The sequence below is a fragment of the Grampus griseus genome (genome assembly GCF_964374135.1).
Source record: "Grampus griseus genome assembly, chromosome: 8".
NCBI classification, from domain to species: Eukaryota; Metazoa; Chordata; class Mammalia; order Artiodactyla; family Delphinidae; genus Grampus; species Grampus griseus.
In genome coordinates, this window is record NC_139002.1 from 99,712,524 (window position 1) to 99,732,357 (window position 19,834).

The 19,834-nt window shown below is 45.1% G+C and overlaps 2 pseudogenes across 2 annotated transcripts; both read left to right on the forward strand.

Annotated features, from left to right (window-relative positions):
- Positions 1 to 1,709: 1,709 nt before the first annotated feature.
- Positions 1,710 to 2,745, forward strand: LOC309826151 (olfactory receptor 10V1-like; annotated as a pseudogene). The gene has a single exon. The product of its transcript is annotated as an olfactory receptor 10V1-like (transcript).
- Positions 2,746 to 18,231: 15,486 nt separating this feature from the next.
- LOC309825798 (olfactory receptor 10V1-like) lies at positions 18,232 to 19,222 on the forward strand (annotated as a pseudogene). Its single transcript has one exon. The product of its transcript is annotated as an olfactory receptor 10V1-like (transcript).
- Positions 19,223 to 19,834: the final 612 nt, after the last annotated feature.

A 19,834-nucleotide genomic window follows, 5' to 3' on the forward strand; every position in this document is an offset into this window, starting at 1 on the left:
TGATTTTTACCTTGTATATAAAGGTTTTTGTTGTTGCCATTGTCATTCTAATTTCAGATTAATTTCTAATTTTAGACTCCCGAAGTATGATAACTAAACTCAAATGCTAATTTTTTATTTGGCAAATTTCAAATCTACACAAATTAAGAGGATAGTACTATGAATACTTAGGTATGCATTACTCACCTTGGAAAACTGTCAATATTTTGACAAAACATGAGCATTTAAAAATATTATTATTTTCCTAAAGTGTTGAACCTCTCACCTCTCCACCAGCGAGCTTGGTAATGCTCATTTGTCCACAACGTTGCCAGCGCTGGGGATCATCGTTAACAACTAAGCCAAAAGAAAACACAATGGTAAAACTTGGTTCACTTGTTACACCAAAAAAACAATGGTGGTTGAACGTTCTAATTTGCATATGTTTTTGGCCCTGCCCCTCTATTTTAGCAGGAAAGTGTTTTTGGCATGGCCCAGGCTCTCTGAGAATCCCCCTGAAAAGATCAATGCAAAGACCCTTCTGTAGGCTGCTACCTTCGGCTGTTTGAATATCATTGAAAAGGTAATCCATAAACACAAGAAAGTATGTTTGCATATGTGCAAGTCTACCTTGCAGGAAATTAAAAGAAAGTTTAAGAGTCGTGCATAAGGACTGAGCGATTTAGAACAAAGGTGTGGTGGGTGAGATGGGACAGTGGATTTTGGTCATTGAGGGATTTCCTGAAGTTATACCCCAGGTAAGTTATGCTAGTTTCACTTATAAAATTATTTTGTGATAATTGTATGTGATATCACAAGAATAAGAGATTCCTTTATTATTTTTTCTTCAGTTTTATCGAGGTATAATTGACTAATAAATTTGAGGTTCCTTTGCTTTTTAAGTTTAGGGTCAGAGTAGAGTAATATGATTTTAAAAGTGTTTAAGAGAGGTTAATCTAAAAGTATGATAAGTTGGGTTGGTGGGCAGTGAGCTAGACATGAGGGGATGAAAGCCTTATTTAGGGTGGACACCGTAATAATGCAAATGAAGGCAGATATGAGAAAGAAGGTAAAACAAGAGTAGGGTTAGTATTTGGTAAAACAAAACAGAACAAAATTGGATTGTTCAAAGTTTAAGAAAAAAAACAAAAACAAAAAATACGATACCAAAATTGCGAGTTTGGGAATGGGGAGGATAGCAGTGTGAGCTGTTTAACTTATCTGGGCTTCTGGTTTCCACCTTTGTAAAACAGGTAAAGGAAAGACCTGTGTTGCCAGCCTTTTAGGGTTGATATGAGAATCATATGCTCTTTGTACAAATATGTACTTTTACGGTGTCCTGGGGGGTGATTGGACAATCATAGTAATGAAGAGGCATGAGAATGTTCAGGAAGGTTTGCTTTAAAAAAAAAAAAAGAACGGAGATCAAGGAAAAAATGCAATTGGAAGGAAACCCTGTTGAGAACCGTTCTATTGCATGGCTGGCATGGGGCATGGCACTCTCAGACACCACCTCTCCGAGGTGTGTGTCACACCCTTCCCATGTTTAAAAGGAGAACGCTGATGTCCATAACTTCTCCAACGTCACACAGCTAGTAGATTAAGCAGTGCAGGAGGCAAGATCACCTTAACTGAACTCTAAAAGAAGCAATGAAAGTAAGGAATCAAGGACTGCAAACTGTGTTTCTAACACAAGCAAGCTCGAGGACACAGGAGGGATCACTTTGCCCATGATGTCCTTCCTGGTACCAGGGCTAATGGAAGAGCACGACCAGACAGGAGCGGTCCATTTCCATTTCCACTTCCACTTCAACAGACCAGGCAGTGGTGGCCCTCATATTCATGGCCTTCTTGCTGTTGTACCCAGGAAGCCTCATTGGAAATGTCACCACTGGGCTCACAGTCTGGTGAGAACACTCCCTCCATACCCCAGTGTACTTCTTCCTCTTTGCACTGGCCATGCTGGAGACTGGCAACTCCACCAACATTGCTCCCTTGACTCTGGCTGGCGTCCTTTCCATGGGGCGGATGCTTATCTCTCTCCCTGGCTGTGGAGCCCAGAGGTTCTTCTCCATCCTTCTCGGGGAATCTGACTGTGTCTTTCTTGCTGTCATGGCCTATGGCAGGTACGTGGAAGTCTGTCATCCATTGCGTTACAACCTCATCGTGAGTTGGCAGCTCTGTGGGCAGATGACTTTAGGTTCTTTAGGTCTGTGATTCCTGTTGGTGCTGCCTTTGACCATTCTGATCTGCCACCTTTCAGTCTGTGGCCACAATGAAATCTATCACTTCTTCTGTGACACGCCTGCCGTTATGCGCCTGGCCTGTGCAGACACCCACAGGCATGAGGCAGCTCTCTATGCCATCAGTGTGGCCGCTGTGGCCATTCCCTTGCTCCTTATCTGCCTCTCCTATGGCTGCATTGTGGCCACCATCGTGAGGATGGATTCAGCCCAGGGAAGGCGCCGGGCCTTCTCCACTAGTTCCTCCCACCTCATGGTGGTTCTCCTGCAGTATGTGTGTTGTACCCTTATCTACCTGTGTCCCAGCTCCAGCTGCTCCCCAGAAGAGGGGCAGGCAGTGTCTGTTGTCTACAACCTTTTCTCACCAGTGCTGAACCCCTTGGTCTATAGCATAAGGAATCAGCTTATAGCTGATTATAGCATAAGTGAGGAGACTATGGCAAGAACGTACTTGATCAGGGAGCCAGAAATATTCCTTCCTAGAAAAAACATTCCTCAAATCAGAAGTAGGGACATGATCTGAAGGACAGGAATCTCAAAAGGAAAAAGGAGGGAGTGGAGAGATGACTGTCCCATGGCTGTCTTGCCTGTGAAATGCTAATCAGTACTGATTCATCCACTTTGTATTAGATTCCAATCATGAAACCTTAGATCGCCTACAAAACCAGCCTCCTCTCTCACCATAGAGCTTAGAATAAGGACTAGCACAGGAATGTCCGTGAAGGAGAGAATGATTGAATGGAAGGATAAGATGATGACAGCAGTTGATAAAGCAGATGTTTTGAGAATGGGCCATCATGCACATTTCAGGCTATAGGTAACATTCTCTTACAAAGGTGCAGAGCCAGCATGACTAAGCACAGGCAACAGAGCACAAAGTTTAGAGCTAAAGGAATAGATTCAATATGGAGTCAGGTTTGTTCTTCTTTGTAACAGTAGTGTTACTGACCCAGGCCCTTGTACTCTTTTTTTTTTTAAACCCCCCATTTATTTATTTTTGTTTTTTTTTTTTTGGCTGTGTTGGGTTTTCATTTCTGTGTGAGGGCTTTCTCTAGTTGTGGCAAGCGGGGGCCACTCTTCATCGCGGTGCGCGGGCCTCTCACTATCGTGGCCTCTCCTGTTGCAGAGCACAGGCTCCAGACGCACAGGCTCAGTAGTTGTGGCTCACGGGACTAGTTGCTCCACAGCATGTGGGATCTTCCCAGACCAGAGCTCGAACCCACGTCCCCTGTGTTGGCAGGCAGATTCTCAACCACCGCACCACCAGGGAAGCCCCCCTTGTACTCTTTAATCAATAGAAATTGATAAGAGGCCAGACGAGAATTTCAGGCAAGTCTTTATTGGGGCTTGTGCTGCAGTGTGAGGGAAAGAAAATAAGTAACAGGTGCCCTTGTTTGCTCCAGAAAGGAGCTGCTTGGGTCCTTAAATGCAGTAACAAGTGGGGGCAGGTCCGTGGGTTGGGCAGGAGGTGTAGCTTAGGGGGTCTGCCCACCCACTTGGCAGTGCCGTGCCCATGGAGCACGCACAATACCCTGCTTTTGCTCCCAGCACCTCAGAAGTGGCAGTTGGTTTGTGGCCTTTTTGTATCCTATTGTTCATAATTGCCCCAGCTGTGCATGCTTGCAGTTATTTTTAGTTCCTTATAGTTTCTTTGTATTCTGTTGCTCAAGGAGATGTTTGTCCAGGGGCGAGCACTCTGGTAAAGGGTCCCAGGTCCCAGCCTATCTCAGTAGAGTCATCTGCTTCTCATGGCAGGAGACTGGCTCCTGTGATCCTTACAGGAGAATCCCAAAACAACAATAGCCAATGAGCAGAGCTGTCGTGGAAATTGGTGGAGTGGACCAGAAGGAGGACTGAGAGCAGGGAAAGATACTTACGAGATGCCATCCTCAAAGAGAAAAGGAAAAGAACCCCATTCTTTTCTTGATGTTGCAAATGCAATAGATGATAAAAGCCACCCTATTCCATATCTGATTGTGCTACACACAAGAAAGGGGAAAAAGAGTATGAAAACCTGATGACAAGAATTCTTGGGACCCTTGGCCAGGCAGCAACATTAAGAAGTACAGGAGTGGGCTTCCCTGGTGGCGCAGTGGTTGAGAGTCCGCCTGCCGATGCAGGGGACACGGGTTCGTGCCCCGGTCCGGGAAGATCCCACGTGCCGCGGAGTGGCTGGGCCCGTGAGCCATGGCTGCTGAGCCTGCGCGTCCGGAGCCTGTGCTCTGCAACGGGAGAGGCCACAACAGTGAGAGCCCTACGTACTGCAAAAAAAAAGTACAGGAGCATGCAGAACTTTGAATAGTGCTAGTGTGGAGAGTCAATAAATATTTTATTGATAACAATGGTATTTGTTGAAATTAAGTTATTTCTCTAATTATTTTTAATTTATTCTATTCCCAATATCCTTATACAAAAGATGTGAAGTGGCTTAGAAATACATTGAATACAAAAGTTAAAAACACATTGTCAGGACTTCCCTCGTGGTCCAGTGGTTAAAAATCTGCCTGCCAATGCAGGGGACACGGGTTTGATCCCTGGTCCGGGAAGATCCCACATGTGGTGGAGCAACTAAGCCAGTGCGCCACAACAACTGAGCCGACATGCTGCAGCTACTGAAGCCGGAGCGCCAAGAGCTCGTGCTCTGCAACAAGAGAAGCCACCTCAATGAGAAGCCCGTGCACCGCAACGGAGAGTAGCTCCTGCTTGTCTCAACTAGAGAAAGCCCACGTGCAGCTACAAACACCCAGCACAGCCAAAAATAAAAAAAACAAAAACAAGACAAAACACAAAACGCCCACATAGTCAAGTAGATCAGGGTGAAGGCAAAATTCAGGAAGAATATAGTAGTAAGATTTCTATGCAGAAATGTAAACCATGGGCTTCTCTGATGGTGCAGTGGTTGGGAGTCCGCCTGCCAATGCAGGGGACACGGGTTCAAGCCCTGGCCTGGGAGGATCCCGCATGCTGCGGAGCAGCTAAGCCCATGCGCCACAACTACTGAAGCCTGCGCGCCTAGAAGCCACGACAGTGAAAAGTCCACGCACTGCAACGAAGAGTAGCCCCTGCTCGCCGCAACTAGAGAAAGCCTGCACACAGCAACAAAGACCCAACACAGCAAAAAATAAAAACAAAAACAAACAAACAAACAAAAAAGAAATGTAAACCATGTGCTTCTCTGCAGTTTATAATAGTGGTCACCTACAGGTATCTGAGCTCCCTAGTAGCCAAAGTAAAAAATAAAATACAATTAAATTTGAGAGCTTCAAAGGTCATATGATTTCTAGACATAGGGAGAAATTTAACACTTTTTTGGGGTTAAATCTCAGATGTAAAAGAATCTTTTCTTACCGCTTTTCAAAAGAGAATACAGCACATTTAACAACATACCAACAATTATAATAATAACACTAGCTATCATTTATTGAGCCCTGACGTATGAGCCAGATATTGTTTTAGGTGCTTGGTACACATTAACTTACTTGAATCCCACAAAGTCTTAGGAGATAGGTACCATTATTATCCCCATTTTACACATAAAGAGCTGAAGTTCTGAGAGGTTAAGTCATCTTCCCAAGATCACACAGGCAGTAAGTGCTGGCACAGTTTCATTCCAGAGCCTGTGACCTTAATCAGTATAACATATAGTAAATTTGAAATGAATTTTCTAGGGCTAATTCTCAATGTAAACTGATGGAGTGACACTGATGTTCAAGTCACTTAACGCAGTTCTGGAAGGAATGATCACAGTCAACAGAAGACTACAGCTCTCTGATGTTCCAACTTGATTTTAGTTTAGGGAATAAACCTAGAACTATTAGAACCTGATTGGTAAGCATGTCTTTCAGGAAGTGCTTTCGCAAACACTGTTTTACCCAAGCAGGGTCTTGATGAAATGAGTCTGTTGTAACAGAAACCAGGCTGTGAGGAAGTAAAACAGGTGAGCAAACTGAAAATGCAGCCAGTTAGACCCACACCCTCTTCGCATTACCAAACACAAATCCTTTCAGATATATTTTAAGATTTGATTGTTATCCAGATAAGTTTGACCTGGGAACTAAAACTTCAAGAACAAATAGAAGAAACGAGTTTTTTGTAGTGACATTCAGACCTCGCCACTATTGATCTTTCCTCTTAGAAAAAAAAAAAGATCTTTGGGGCCACACAGCATTTGCTGGAGCCTGTCTCTGCTTCCTCTTCCTGGAGAGGTGAGATGTGGGTCAGGATAAAGGTCAAGGCCTCACTGAGAAACAGCAAGGTTCACTGGCCCCCTTCAGCCCACAGAGACACTGCACATGCCTGTCAACTGTGTCCACTGTGGTTTTCAATTGCATTTGGAAGAACCAGTTTGAATGTTGGGGTCAGCTGTGTACCTGAGCAGGACCCCAGGGGGCCTTCCCAGGGCAGGCCTCTCCCCCATATCCTCTGCTTTAGCCCCTTTCTGAAGTACCTGGATCATAGTATCTGATGCACATCTCCTGAGTTTTTTACAGACGCTAAAACCACCACCAAATGGAAGAAATTAACTACTTGATGACCATGAGCACGTAGCCTCATGTCTTCGTGGACTGATCATGTTTAACCCCTGTGACACTGCCTTGTTACCTCACCATCAACCAATCAGAGAACTGTGCACGAGCTGATCACATACCCTGGGACTCCCCTCCCTCACCTTGCCTTTAAAATGGCTTTGCTGAAACCAATCGGGGAGTTTGGCTTTTCGAGCAGTAGCTGTCCTGGACTCCTTGTATGGCGCCTTACAATAAGCGTTGCACTTTCCTTCACCACAACCTGGTGTCGGTAGATTGGCTTTACTGCATATCTGAGTTATCAGTAGATTGGCTTTACTGGGCGAGCGGACCCAAGTTTTGGTTCGGTAACAGCTGGAAAGACTCAGTGAACCAGTGGGGAACATGGAGAGAGCATCCTGGGAGAAATTGATGCATTGGTCAAAGAAACAGCTTCGTGGCCTCACTGAAAATGACTGGGTACAGTCATTTTCTCTTCTAAACTCCGTGGAGTCTGATTCTAGAAGAAGGATCAGAAGATGACTAAAAGCTAGTGTCACTAAGGAGTTGTTACCGAACCAGGTTGTTTGCTTGGCATGCAGCAAGTCAAAACACTGAGACGCCAAGATTTGCAGCAAAGAAAAGGTTTAGTCACAAGACAGCCAAGAAAGGAGATGAGACAGAAAAACCAGTCTCAGCTCCATCTCCCTGAAGGCCAGAGGCCTGAGATATTTATGAGATAAAGAACCAAGGTAGACTTCCCTGGTAGTGCAGTAGTTAGGAATCTGCCTGCCAATGCAGGGGACACGGGTTCGAGCCCTGATCCGGGAAGATCCCACATGCCGTGGAGCAGCTAAGCCCGTGTGCCACAACTACTGAGCCTGCACTCTAGAGCCCGCTAGCCACAACTACTGAGCCTGCGTGCCACAGCCACTGAAGCCCAAGCACCTAGAGCCCGTGCTCCACAACAAGAGAAGCCACGGCAATGAGAAGCCCGCTCACCACATCGAAGAGTAGCCCTCGCTCGCCGCAACTAGAGAAAGCCCGCGTGCAGCAATGAAGACCCAACACAGCCAATAAAAAAAAAAAAAAAAGAACCAAGGTGGTCTTAGACATGGGGAAAGGTGATTTGATGTAGAGAAAAGGTGAGGTAATTGGTGTTCCGCGCAGGCATATCTGAGATACATGCTTCTTCATGGGATGTGTGTTCAAAATGGTGGTGTTAAGCATGATCTGAGGGTGGAGTTTTTGGCCTTGTGATGTTAGAAGGTCATTAGACACCTGCACAGGCCCAGTTTTAGGGTCAGTGGTCCCAACCAGTCTCAGCTAGCTAGAAGTAGAACTACACACAGCTGACTCCAAGTACCTAGGGCAAACATCTTACTGTTTAGGGTATGTGAAGCTTGGAGGGTATGCAATTTGCAGCAAAATAATTCAGGTGAACTTGCTCAGTGAAGGCAGGTACCAGGCAGAGGGGTTTTTAGCAAGCTTTAAGACAAGTTCAAGAATTTCTGTGAGTCACCAATTTCTGTTAACCCTATGGGGCATGGTTTCAGGGTCAGTAGATTTTTCTCCCTACAGCCTTTTAAAAATGAATAATTACTTAGCACCTGTAAGGTATAGGCACATTAAATTCAGCAAATAGAAAATCACAGGGGACTAGGAAAAAAAGAAGAGAAAGAAAGGCAAAAGAAATGGAGAGAGGGAGAAATGGAACTGGGAGGGAAAAATGGAGAACTTAAAGAAGAAAGGTTAAAAATTTTTTGTGTGGCTGGAATTAAAAAGTAGACTGCCGGGGGCTTCCCTGGTGGCGCAGTGGTTGAGAGTCCACCTGCCGACGCAGGGGACCCGGGTTCGTGCCCCGGTCCGGGAGGATCCCACATGCCGCGGAGCGGCTGGGCCCGTGGGCCATGGCCGCTGGGCCTGCGCGTCCGGAGCCTGTGCTCCGCAACGGGAGGGGCCGCAGCGGTGAGAGGCCCGCGTACCGCAAAAAAAAAAAAAAAAAAAAAAAGTAGACTGCCAGATACGGCCTTTGGTGTCACTCAGAGATGACTGTGGCTCTGGCTACAGTGGAAAGGGTCTAGACTCCAAATGAAGTGAGTTCCAGCTCCAGCATGGCAGCATTCTGAAGTGTTGAGCAGTTAACAAAACTGCTGAACGCAAACCATCTGGAAAGCCATCCACCGCCTGTGCAGCGTGCGGGTCAGCAGCTTGCAGCCTCTGCTCCAGAGCAACAGAGTGGCTTTGTTTGGTCTCCTCTGAGTGGACCACTGATACTTGCTAAAATATGTCCCAGCTCAGTACACACACAACTAGACTTTCAAGTGGCTGGTGGTTGTTTCTTCTGGAATTGTTTTGCATTTTTCTTTCAAGATTGCTTTGACAAACTCCTACCAAGTTCTCTCTCTTTCTCTCTCTCTCTTCTCTCTGTCTCCTCTCTCTCTCTCAATTTCTCTCTCTCTCTCACACACATACACCTGTAGGCCTTCATTTCAACAATATTTCCAGAGTTTTCAGAGCTACTTGTCCTTGAGATGAAAGTTTTCGGTGATACATACATGAGCATTTAAACATTTTTTTGTATTTGTTTAAAAGTGAGGGATAAAAAATATAGCCAGTACGATGATGTTGTTACATTAAAGAAAAAAGTGAGTGAGGGACTTCCCTGGTGTCGCAGCGGTTAGGAATCTGCCTGCCAACGCAGGGGATATGGGTTCGAGCCCTGGTCTGGGAAGATCCCACATGCTGCAAAGCAACTAAGCCCGTGTGCCACAACCAGTGAGCCTGTGCTCTAGAGCCCATGAGCCACAACTACTGAGCCCATGCGCCACAACTACTGAAGCCCGCGTGCCTAGAGCCCATGCTCTGCAACAAGAGAAGCCACTGCAGTGATAAGCCTGCTCACCGCAAGGAAGACCCAATGCAGCCAAAATTTTTTTTTAAAAAGTGAGTGAGCTGAATTTAAGTGAAGAAAAACATTAAGTAAATTATACTAATAAGTTAGATAAAACATAAATCATGAAGGTTGTTCTTGAATGGCCAAACTTTGAAAAAATTTTGTTTCTACATTTTATAATGGCCTTGACCAAAATCACTAGCGGCCGCTGGTATAAAACACATAATTTGGGCTTCCCTGGTGGCACAGTGGTTGAGAGTCCGCCTGCTCATGCAGGGGTCACGGGTTCGTGCCCCGGTCCGGGAAGATCCCACATGCCGCGGAGCGGCTGGGCCCGTGAGCCATGGCCGCTGAGCCTGCGCGTCCGGAGCCTGTGCTCTGCAACGGGAGAGGCCACAACAGTGAGAGGCCCGCGTACCGCAAAACAAAAAACAAAAAACAAAAAAAACACATAATTTATAGGGAGTGTGATAGGGTCTTGGATGATATTGGTGAATAAGTAAAGGAATGCCCAGTGCTATAACATTCTGCAATCAATGAATACTAGACATCCATTAGGTGCTTAGCTCCATACTAAGCGATGAGATGCAATTGAACTGAGTTGAACTAGTCGCTCCCATTGAGGACCTATCCTAGTAGAGGTTGAAAAATGAGTGTATAAACACAGTGCAGAGTGATAAATGCTATAATTGGGGTGGGCACAAAGCCACCATGGAGCATGGAGCAGGGAGTAATTCTTCGTTTTTGGAGGAGTGTGGGGGAAGGTGTGTGTATCAGAATAAGGCTTCACATAACAGGTGACACTTGGCTGAGTTTTGAAGGATCTGTAGAATTTGTCTAGGTACACAAAATTAACCTCTAATTGAATAAATTAAAGCTGTATGTCTTGGACTTCCTTGGTGGTGCAGTGGTTAAGAATCCGCCTGCCGATCAATGCAGGGGACGCGGGTTCGAGCCCTGGTTCGGGAAGATCCCACATGCCACGGAGCAACTAATCCCGTGCACCACAACTACTGAGCTTGCGTGCCACAACTACTGAAGCCCGCACGCCTAGAGCCCACGCTCTGCGACAAGAGAGGCCACTGCAATGAGAAGATCACACACCACACGAAGAGTAGCCCCCGCTCACCGCAACTAGAGAAAGCCCGCGTGCAGCAACAAAGACCCAATGCAGCCAAAAATGAATAAATAAAATAAATAAATTTAAAAAACAAACAAACTGTATGTCTTTCTAAACTACCTCAAACTTGGAGAGTAAAAATTTAGGCAATAATTGAAATATAGCTAAGTCTAGCAGCAATTAGATCAGTTTAGAATATCATGTCCCTAAACAATTCCTGTTTGTGTTCAAATATTGACCTACAGGGTATGGTCAACTTAAAAGCTAAGATAGCCTCTTGGAGCTTGGTTGAACCAAAGTAGGCAGGGAATTCTCCAGAAATGAGATGAGAAGGGGTGAGAGTTGAGAAAGAACCCAGAATTCTGACTCTGCAAATCCCAAAGTCCCACGTTCTTCCCTTGAGATGTAGCAGCAGGGAGGGATTAACGGTATGTAGATGTGCGCTTTCCTCAGTTCTCTGGGTAGTTTCTCAGAGATTCAGTCTTAACGGTTCCCAAGGTATTAAGAAGAGGATTCCACCTTGGGCTTCACTCAGCCTCAGGGAAGGATGTGGCTGCCAGCCTCTCTAGGCAGAAGGTAAGGAGGGTAAGGGAAGACCAGGCTGATTGAGTTGTTTTGTGGTCTAGACCCTGGGGAATGAACCAATGAACCCTACTGACCTTGGGCTTTCCTGATCCTGTGAGGGGCTTCCCCGTGTAGAGATACAAATGAATTAGAATGTTAGTTAAACCTCCTGGAGCTAATGAGGTGACACTGTTGATGTCAAATATACTAACAACAAACAAGTCTTCAAAAGACACTCCACTGCTGAGGGTGAGAGAAGGAAACTCTGTCTCTCCCTAGAGAGACAGAAATATGTCCCATCTCCTAGGTTGTCTGAGATGGGTATGAGAGAGTTGTTCAAAGAGGACTACATGCTTTGTTGGGACACCCAGAAAACATAGTGTAATCTGCTCAGTTTTCAAGTTACACATCCAATGCCTAGTTGATAGTAGCTGCTAGATAAATTCTTGTCAAATAAGTGAATGCACGAACAGTCCTATTAATTACACTCAGTGAGGGGAGAAGGTAGATGAGTATGCAAAGATCTTTACGGAAAAGGAAGGGCTGTCTGTGTGAAGAATGCCATGTCTTTGGAGGCAGTGCTGGTGCCACAAAAGAGACTCATCAAAGAGGATGCAGTGTTACTGAGGGTTTATAGTTCCTGGGTAAGAAGAGGTCTGGCGTTTCCTGATTCACATAGCAAGGAATTGTGCAATAGCAAAGGCAGGACAAAGCAGATGGTGGAAGAGAACATTTAACCACAATCAAAGCTCACAGTATTTTTATTTTTATCCCATTGAGAAGACCCCAGAGGAGGAGTAAACTTGGGAGTGAAGAGGGGAGAGATTTCTCACTGACTCATCAGTGCCTTGGATGAAGACAAAAAAGGCAAGAATAATTTTTTATTTGTATAATATATTTATTATTCTTTGAATGCTCCTAAAAATAGAATGCCTTACAGTAAAACCCTAGCTACAATGAGATCAAGATCAACTTATAAAAGGCAGTATAAAAGACAAAAGTTAAATTGGGCTTCCCTGGTGGCGCAGTGGTTGAGAGTCCACCTGCCGATGCAGGGGACACGGGTTCATGCCCCGGTCTGGGAAGATCCCACATGCCGCGGAGCGGCTGGGCCCATGAGCCATGGCCGCTGAGCCTGCGCGTCCGGAGCCTGTGCTCTGCAATGGGAGAGGCCACAACAGTGAGAGGCATGCGTACCGCAAAAAAAAAAAAAAAAAAAAAAAAAAAAGACAAAAGTTAAATAGAAATGAAGATATTGGGGCTGAGAAATGCTAAGCGATTGAATATAAAACTTAGTTTTGGGCTTCCTAGCAGCTAAGGCAAAAAGGGAAACGAATTATGTAGCTCTCACAGAGAAGTAGCATGACTTATATGTGTTCATTAAGAGAGAAATGTATGTGTCTGGGTGAGGGTGTGGGGAATGCATGGAGAAGTCAGGTGAGTCTTTATCCCAGGTATGTTGAACATCCATTGTATAAACAATGTGATTGTTTGTTGCAGTGGAATTCACTGTAGTTTTTAAGTGTTCCAGAGATATTCCACACAGAGAGCCTTGTATTTTTAAACTGATTTGAAAACTGACTGATATTTTTAAGAAAATTTTGAGGGATATTAAGGGCAGTATGCTTGAGGGATGTGGCTTCCTTGAGCTATGGTCTAATGCACAGTTATAGCTTTGGGAAGCATGTTCATTAAATTTGTAGATGACAATGGGGAGAAATGGATTATTTGTTGGAGTAAAGAATTGTCATTCTCCATAAGATCTCAATGGGCTAGAATGATGAGCTAAATCTGAAAGGTTAACTTTAAAAAGAGATGAGGGTAAAGAAAAAAAAGAGAGAGGGAAAGGCAAGTAGGAAGAAAGAAAAGGGATGGGATGGAAAAGAAAGGGAAGGAAGAAGAAAGGAAGAAAGGAAGGTAGGAAGGAAGGAAGGAAGGTTAACTACTTAACAACAAACTCAGCCCAAGTCAAGGTTGTGGTATGTCTGGAAATGAACAAACACATAAATAAATAACTAGATTTAGAACCATCTTGGGCAACATCATTGGCAAGTGTGCAGATTTTGTGGCTATATTTAGGTATTAATCCTCGTTCTGACAATTCCTGGTTGTATAACTAGGGGTATGTTATGTACTTCAGTGTCCTTGCCTTTCAAATGGGAATTTAAAAAAGCAATAACATTTGTAATGTTAAAAATAAACACATATTCTTCACAAAAAGTTTGACAAATGGAGAAAAGCATGAAGAAAATAGTCATCTCTCATTTTTCTCTAAAACACCATTGAGAGTTTATTGTTTCCTTTTAGACTGGTAGCAGAATTGTTGTCATGTTCCGCATGCAATGTTGCCTTTTCATTTTCTTCATTTAACATTATATTGTAAGCACTTTCTCACTGTATTAAACCTTATAATTATAACAATTTTAATGTCGATACGACAGTTCATCATATTAATACACCTCAAGTGACTAGAATGTCACCTCTTGTTAAGTATTTGTTTTGTTTCCTTATAAAGATTATTATCACAGCACACTGCACGTATCTTTATGTATTTGGCTCCATATTCCAGACTATTACCTCGGGACAGATCCTTCAATGTGAGGGTAGTGATTCAACACATATAATTTCTTGAAAATCTCTGATTTTCTTTCTAGAGGGGATATGCTCTTTTAGCATCAGAGTACTAAACTGAAGATTATTACTTCTACTTCAGAAGTACTGGGTAGCAGTCGTTGACATTGATAGAACCTCAGTAGCTCTCCAGTGTTCATGTCAATACAGAGTTACATGGTACCTAGTATTGTGCTAGGTCCTGGGTATTAGTGAAGAACAGAATCCAATCAGTTCCTGCCCTCATGGAGTTGAGATTCATGGAGGGGACAGAGATACACAAGTGATCACAGAGGCAAACACATCATTAAAGGAGTGGTGAGATCCCTGGTTATAGATAATAGTTCTCTTTCTTGTGCCCGACTTGTCCCTTCATGTCTAATTCACGAAGATTGTTTGGGATAGAGGGTGTGTTGGTGGTCTTTACCCAAAGTAGGAAGAGAGGCAGGCAGGTGTGTGCTCCAGTGCTGCTCCTAGAAAAGGAATTAAAATTCTCAAGGAACAAGAGCCTTAGAAACTTCCAAGTGAAAAATTTCCCACTATGATTCCACCCATCTTCCAACCCTCTTACCCCACACAAGGCTGTGCCCAGCAGATGACAGTACAGAGGCAGAAGCACTTATAAAAGGAAAGAAAAACTTGCAAAACATGCAGGGAGCCAGACTTTAAAAGTACCGGCCTGCCAGAATAAAAAAACACAACAAATATTCAAAAGAAAAAATTGCAACTCAGCAAGAATACTAAGGTTGCGTTATTCTGTTTGTGGTGGAAAACAACAATGTCCTTACATGATTATCATACTCATAAAGGTTGTACTATATCTTCAGACATCAGCACAGCAAAAGTAAGCAAAAATACATTCTTTGGTGGGGGGAACAAAACCAGTCAGGTGATCCTGTTAGTTTTGGTTTAACTCAGGGTGCAAAGTGTCCCCCCCGCCACCCCACTTACTGTGGCATGTGAAGTATTGACACGTAATCATTGGATGCAAGGCCAAGTGTCAGTTTTGTTTCTACAGCAGATATGATGTGTCGGGGTATGTGTGTAGTCAGGGTATGTTGTTTTGGATACCATGTAAACTTGCCCTGAAATTCTTTCCTACCGATCATGGGCAGCAGAAAGAAAACTGGATAAAGAGATTCTAAAATAAATTAAAATATAAGATTCTTTTCCTTTATGCATTCAACAATCATCTGTTAAAATGTTCTCTATGCTAGTCATACGGACAGGGCTTGGCATTTAATTTTGGGACCATTTATAGAAGTGAGGGCAGAATTAAGGGCACTTACTGTTACCAAGTCCAAGCTCGGACTGTTCACCGCAAGACAGGACAATAAGTCGAGAGACGAGTTGTTGGGGCAAGGAACAGTGACTTTATTCAGAAAGCCAGCAGACTGAGAAGATGGTGGACTCATGTCCCAAAGAACCATCTTGCTGGGGTTTGGATGCTAGTTTCTTCTATAGAACAAAGAGGGGAAGATGAGGAGATAAAGTAAAAAAGGCAATAAATTGTTGCAAATATTTCCTGGTTCCAGCCAGGTTCCCAAGAAGGGGTTAATTTCTTCTTTCCTGCAGTCATTCCTGGGTGGGCCTGGTCAGGATGTTTCCTGTGAGCTAAACAAAGGTATTTTAGCTTAAGCTCAGGCATGGGAGGCAGGGCTCCCAGAGATGGGCCATTATGTATACTTTAAGCATATAGGCAACACTTTAGTGATTGACTTGTAGCAAAAACAATAGAAAACAAAGGTTAAATGAAAAGAAAAAGATCCAAGATAGACTTAGATTTATTTTTCCTTGTTACGCTATAAGGGACGGTGAGGCACTCAGGGCTAGCAATGGTAGGAAACTGTTTGTATCCTTGGGCCTGAAGTGACAAGGTGAGAGAACACTGTTACTGGAGCCCAGCAAAAACTGGAGCCATGGAAGATGGGCCACGCAACAAGAGACGGTCATAGAACCGTCATGGTAGAGGGAGAAGGGGGTAGTGGCGTGTGTATGGGGAGAGGGATAAATACCCTTCATAACTTTGTGCTACTCTTTATTTTCTTTCAAGTACCTTCATTGGCCACATCCAACCAGAAACCACAGGGTGAGTGAGCTCAGATGATTCAGTCCTTAGTGGCCAGCCTCCCAGGCAGCAGAGCAGGGTGGAGAGTGGATCTTGGGGGGTAGACCTAGATTAACCAACAAAACCTTCCCTTTGCATATCACTAAGAGGAAGAGCAGTCTCCAAAAGTGATGGAAACATAGTGTCCAGAGAGGTGGGAAAAAAAGGTTTGGGTAGAATAGCAACACAGAGTCCTTGGGTAAGGAATTTCAAGGAAAAGGGAGCTTCCAGTGCAACAGAGATCAAGTCAAAACATAGCCACTGGATTCAGCAATTTGGAAGTCATTGGTGACCTTCATTAGAGTGGTCTCTGGGTGTAAGACCGGAACCAGACTGTGCTAAAGAAAGAATAGGAAATGGTTGAAAGCAAAGGAGACAAGGAGCCTTTAGAGGATGATAGAAGACGAAGGGAAGTTGCTTTTTGCCATGAGAGGTAAAGCTGCTGTAGAGGTGGAGCAGAGGCAGATACTGGAGACAGACTGAATGATTGTGAAGCAAGATCACAGAGGAAGCAGGAGGGACTGAGACCACTAGCTTTGCAGAGGAGAGGGGACACTTCTAGAGAGGCATATGGGGATTTGCTATTGGGTATATGGAGGGAGAATGTTGTGGGTCTAGAGCTGGTGAGCATGTTGATGAGTTGCCTCCAGGTAGCTTCTGTTCTTTTTTCCAGTGAAGTTGGAGGCTCGGTCATTACTGTTGATGAGAGAGGAGGTAGCAGAAGAGAGGTCTTAAAGAGACCAGGGAAATTTGCCCCGGTCTTGGGACCCGAAGGAGCAGCTGACTGAGAGCCTTGGGGACAGCACTGGGGTTGATAATACCTCTCTATCCCTACCGTGGCACCAGTCAGCAGAATTTTGTGATCTTCTTTAGTCATGTTCAGCCTGGAACGAAGATGCTGGATATTACAGAAGGTAACAGGGTTGGCAGAAGATCAAAGGGAATCAAAGACAGTGACAGTATTGGTAAAAGACTGATGAAAGAGATGGACCATAGATCTTGGTTGGATGGGGCACGGAGGAAAGCCCAAAGGAAGCTTATTTGGGGGAGCTGGAGGCATGAAAGGTGGTCTTGAAAAGGTGGAAGAAGAATAGTATTAATGATGATTGCTAACATTTATGGGGAGTTTCCTAGGGGCCAGACACATGTACTCCTCATAGCAATCCTATCTGCTGTGTCCTATATCGTCTTCACAGATGAAGAAATTGAAGCAGAAAGCTTCAGCAAGTTGTTCAAGGTCATACTCTTGGTCAATGACAACCAGACAAGGGATTGAGGGCATAGAGATTTGTGGTCTAGGAATAGTATACTGTGGGTTAACAAGTCAACATTTCATTGCTGACTTGAACAGATATTCATACACCGATTTTCACAGCAGCATTATTCACAATAGCCAAAAGGTGGAAACAATCCAAGCGTCCATGAACAGATGAATGGATAGCAAAATGTGGCATACACACATATGATGGGATATTATTCAGGCATGAAAAGGAACATGGTACGCGGGCCTCTCACTGTTGTGGCCTCTCCTGTTGCAGAGCACAGGCTCAGCGGCCATGGCTCACGGGCCCAGCCGCTCCGCGGCATGTGGGATCTTCCCGGACCGGGGCACGAACCCGTGTCCCCTGCATCGGCAGGCAGACTCTCAACCACTGCGCCACCAGGGAAGCCCAAAAAGGAACATAATTTTGATATAAGCTACCACATGGATGGACCTTGAAAACATTATGCTTAGTGAAATAAACCAGACACCCAAGGACAAATACTATATGATTGCACTTACATGAGGTACGTAGAATAGGCAAATTCACTGAGACAAAGTAGGATTGCGGTTGCTAGGAGCTGGGAGGAGGATATCGTGGAGGAGATCCTTAGTTTATTGGGTAGAGTTTTTGTTGGGGATGATAGAAAAGTTTTGGGTATAGATGGGGGTGATGGTTATACAACATTGTGAATGTATTTAATGTCACTGAATTCTACACTTACCCATGGTTAAGATGATAAATATTACGTAATGTATATTTTACCACAATTAAAAAAAGAAAGATTTCAGTGGGGAGCTACTTCTGGGTGCTTACAACAACAAAAAAGCTGTTGTAGAAGTAAGCTGCTGAATTTGGAGGTAAAGATGGTTTTAGTTGAGGGAGGAAGGGAGAGGCCAGGAGCTGAATGGGTCATCCGGCAGGAGCCCTGTGTCCTGACACTTATCTATCCTCAGGGGGCAGCGCCTGTGCCATCAGCAGGCCCGATGCATTGAATACATGGAGGATGCAAACCAGACTGGAATGATTCACTTCCACTTCCACCCCTGCTCCAAGCTCGCCGAGGTACAGATGCTGATTTTCGTGACCTTCCTGATTACGTACCTGGTCAGCATCAGCGGCAACCTCTCCATTTCTCTCATCATCTGGATTGACCGTTCTCTCCACGCCCGCATGTACTTCTTCCTGGCCAACGTGGCAGCTCTGGAGATCTGCTACTCTTCCACCGTTGCCCCTCTGACTCTGACAAGCATCCTGTCCATGGAGAAAACCCTCATCTCCGTGCCTGGCTGCGGTGCCCAGACATTCTTCTTCATATTCCTGGGCAGCGCTGACTGCATTCTGCTGGCCGTCATGGCCTATGACAGGTCCGTGGCCATCTGCCACCCTTTGTGTTACACCCTGGTGATGAGCTGGTGATTTTGTGCCCGACTGGCCCTGGGCTGTCTGGTGTTGGGGTTCATCTTGGCCATGCAGCTGACTGTGCTCATCTTCCAACTCCCCTTCTGCAGGAGCAAAGAAGTCAGTGTGTTCTATTGTGATGTCCTTCCTGTGATGAGACTGGCCTGTGCAGATACCCGGGTCCACGAGGCCACTCTGTTTGTGGTTGGTGTCTCTGTCCTCACCATCCCCTTCCCGCTTGTCACCCTGTCCTATGTCTTCATCGTGGCTGCATCCTGAAGACCCGCTCTGTGGAGGGGAGGCACACGGCCTTCTCAACCTTCTCCTCCCGCCTGACTATGGTTCTGCTTCAGTATGGAGGTGCGAGCCTTAGCCACCTGTGCCCCAGCTCCAGCTACTCTCCAGAGAGGGGCCAGTAGTGTCCGTGGTTTACACATTCATCACCCCTATGCTGAACCCCTTGATCTCCAGCATGAAGAACAGAGAGCTTAAGTAGGCTTTGAAGAGAGCATTGATGAGGTTCCTGTCATCCTAAACACAACAAACACCCTGGATGTTCCTCTGTAACATTGCTGAGTAGAGACAAATGGGTGGCTCTGTGAAAGATGGGAGGCAGGGCCTAAGAGGTCATCGGTTTTACACTGTTACTTCTTCCTAGTCATTTTTTTTTTTTTTTTTTGCGGTACGCGGGCCTCTCACAGTTGTGGCCTCTCCCATTGCGGAGCACAGGCTGCGGACGTGCAGGCTCAGCGGCCATGGCTCACAGGCCCAGCCGCTCCGCGGCATGTGGGATCTTCCCGGACCGGGGCACGAACCCGTGTCCCCTGCATTGGCAGGCGGACTCTCAACCACTGTGCCACCAGGGAAGCCCAGTTTTTGAAACGGCATTTTCCTTTTCTCATTCTTAGACTCCTCATCTCTAAAATAGGGATTCAAATGCCCACAAGACCTAAATTCTGGGATAGTTATGACGATCAAAAGATATATTAAGTGGAAATACTTTGTGACTTCCATTTATTATTATTATTATTTTGCCGCAGGGCATGTGGGGTCTTATTTCCCCAACCAAGGATTGAACCTGCACCCCCTGCATTGGAAGCACGGGAGTCTTAATCGCTGGACCAGCAGGGAAGTCCCTACTTTGTGA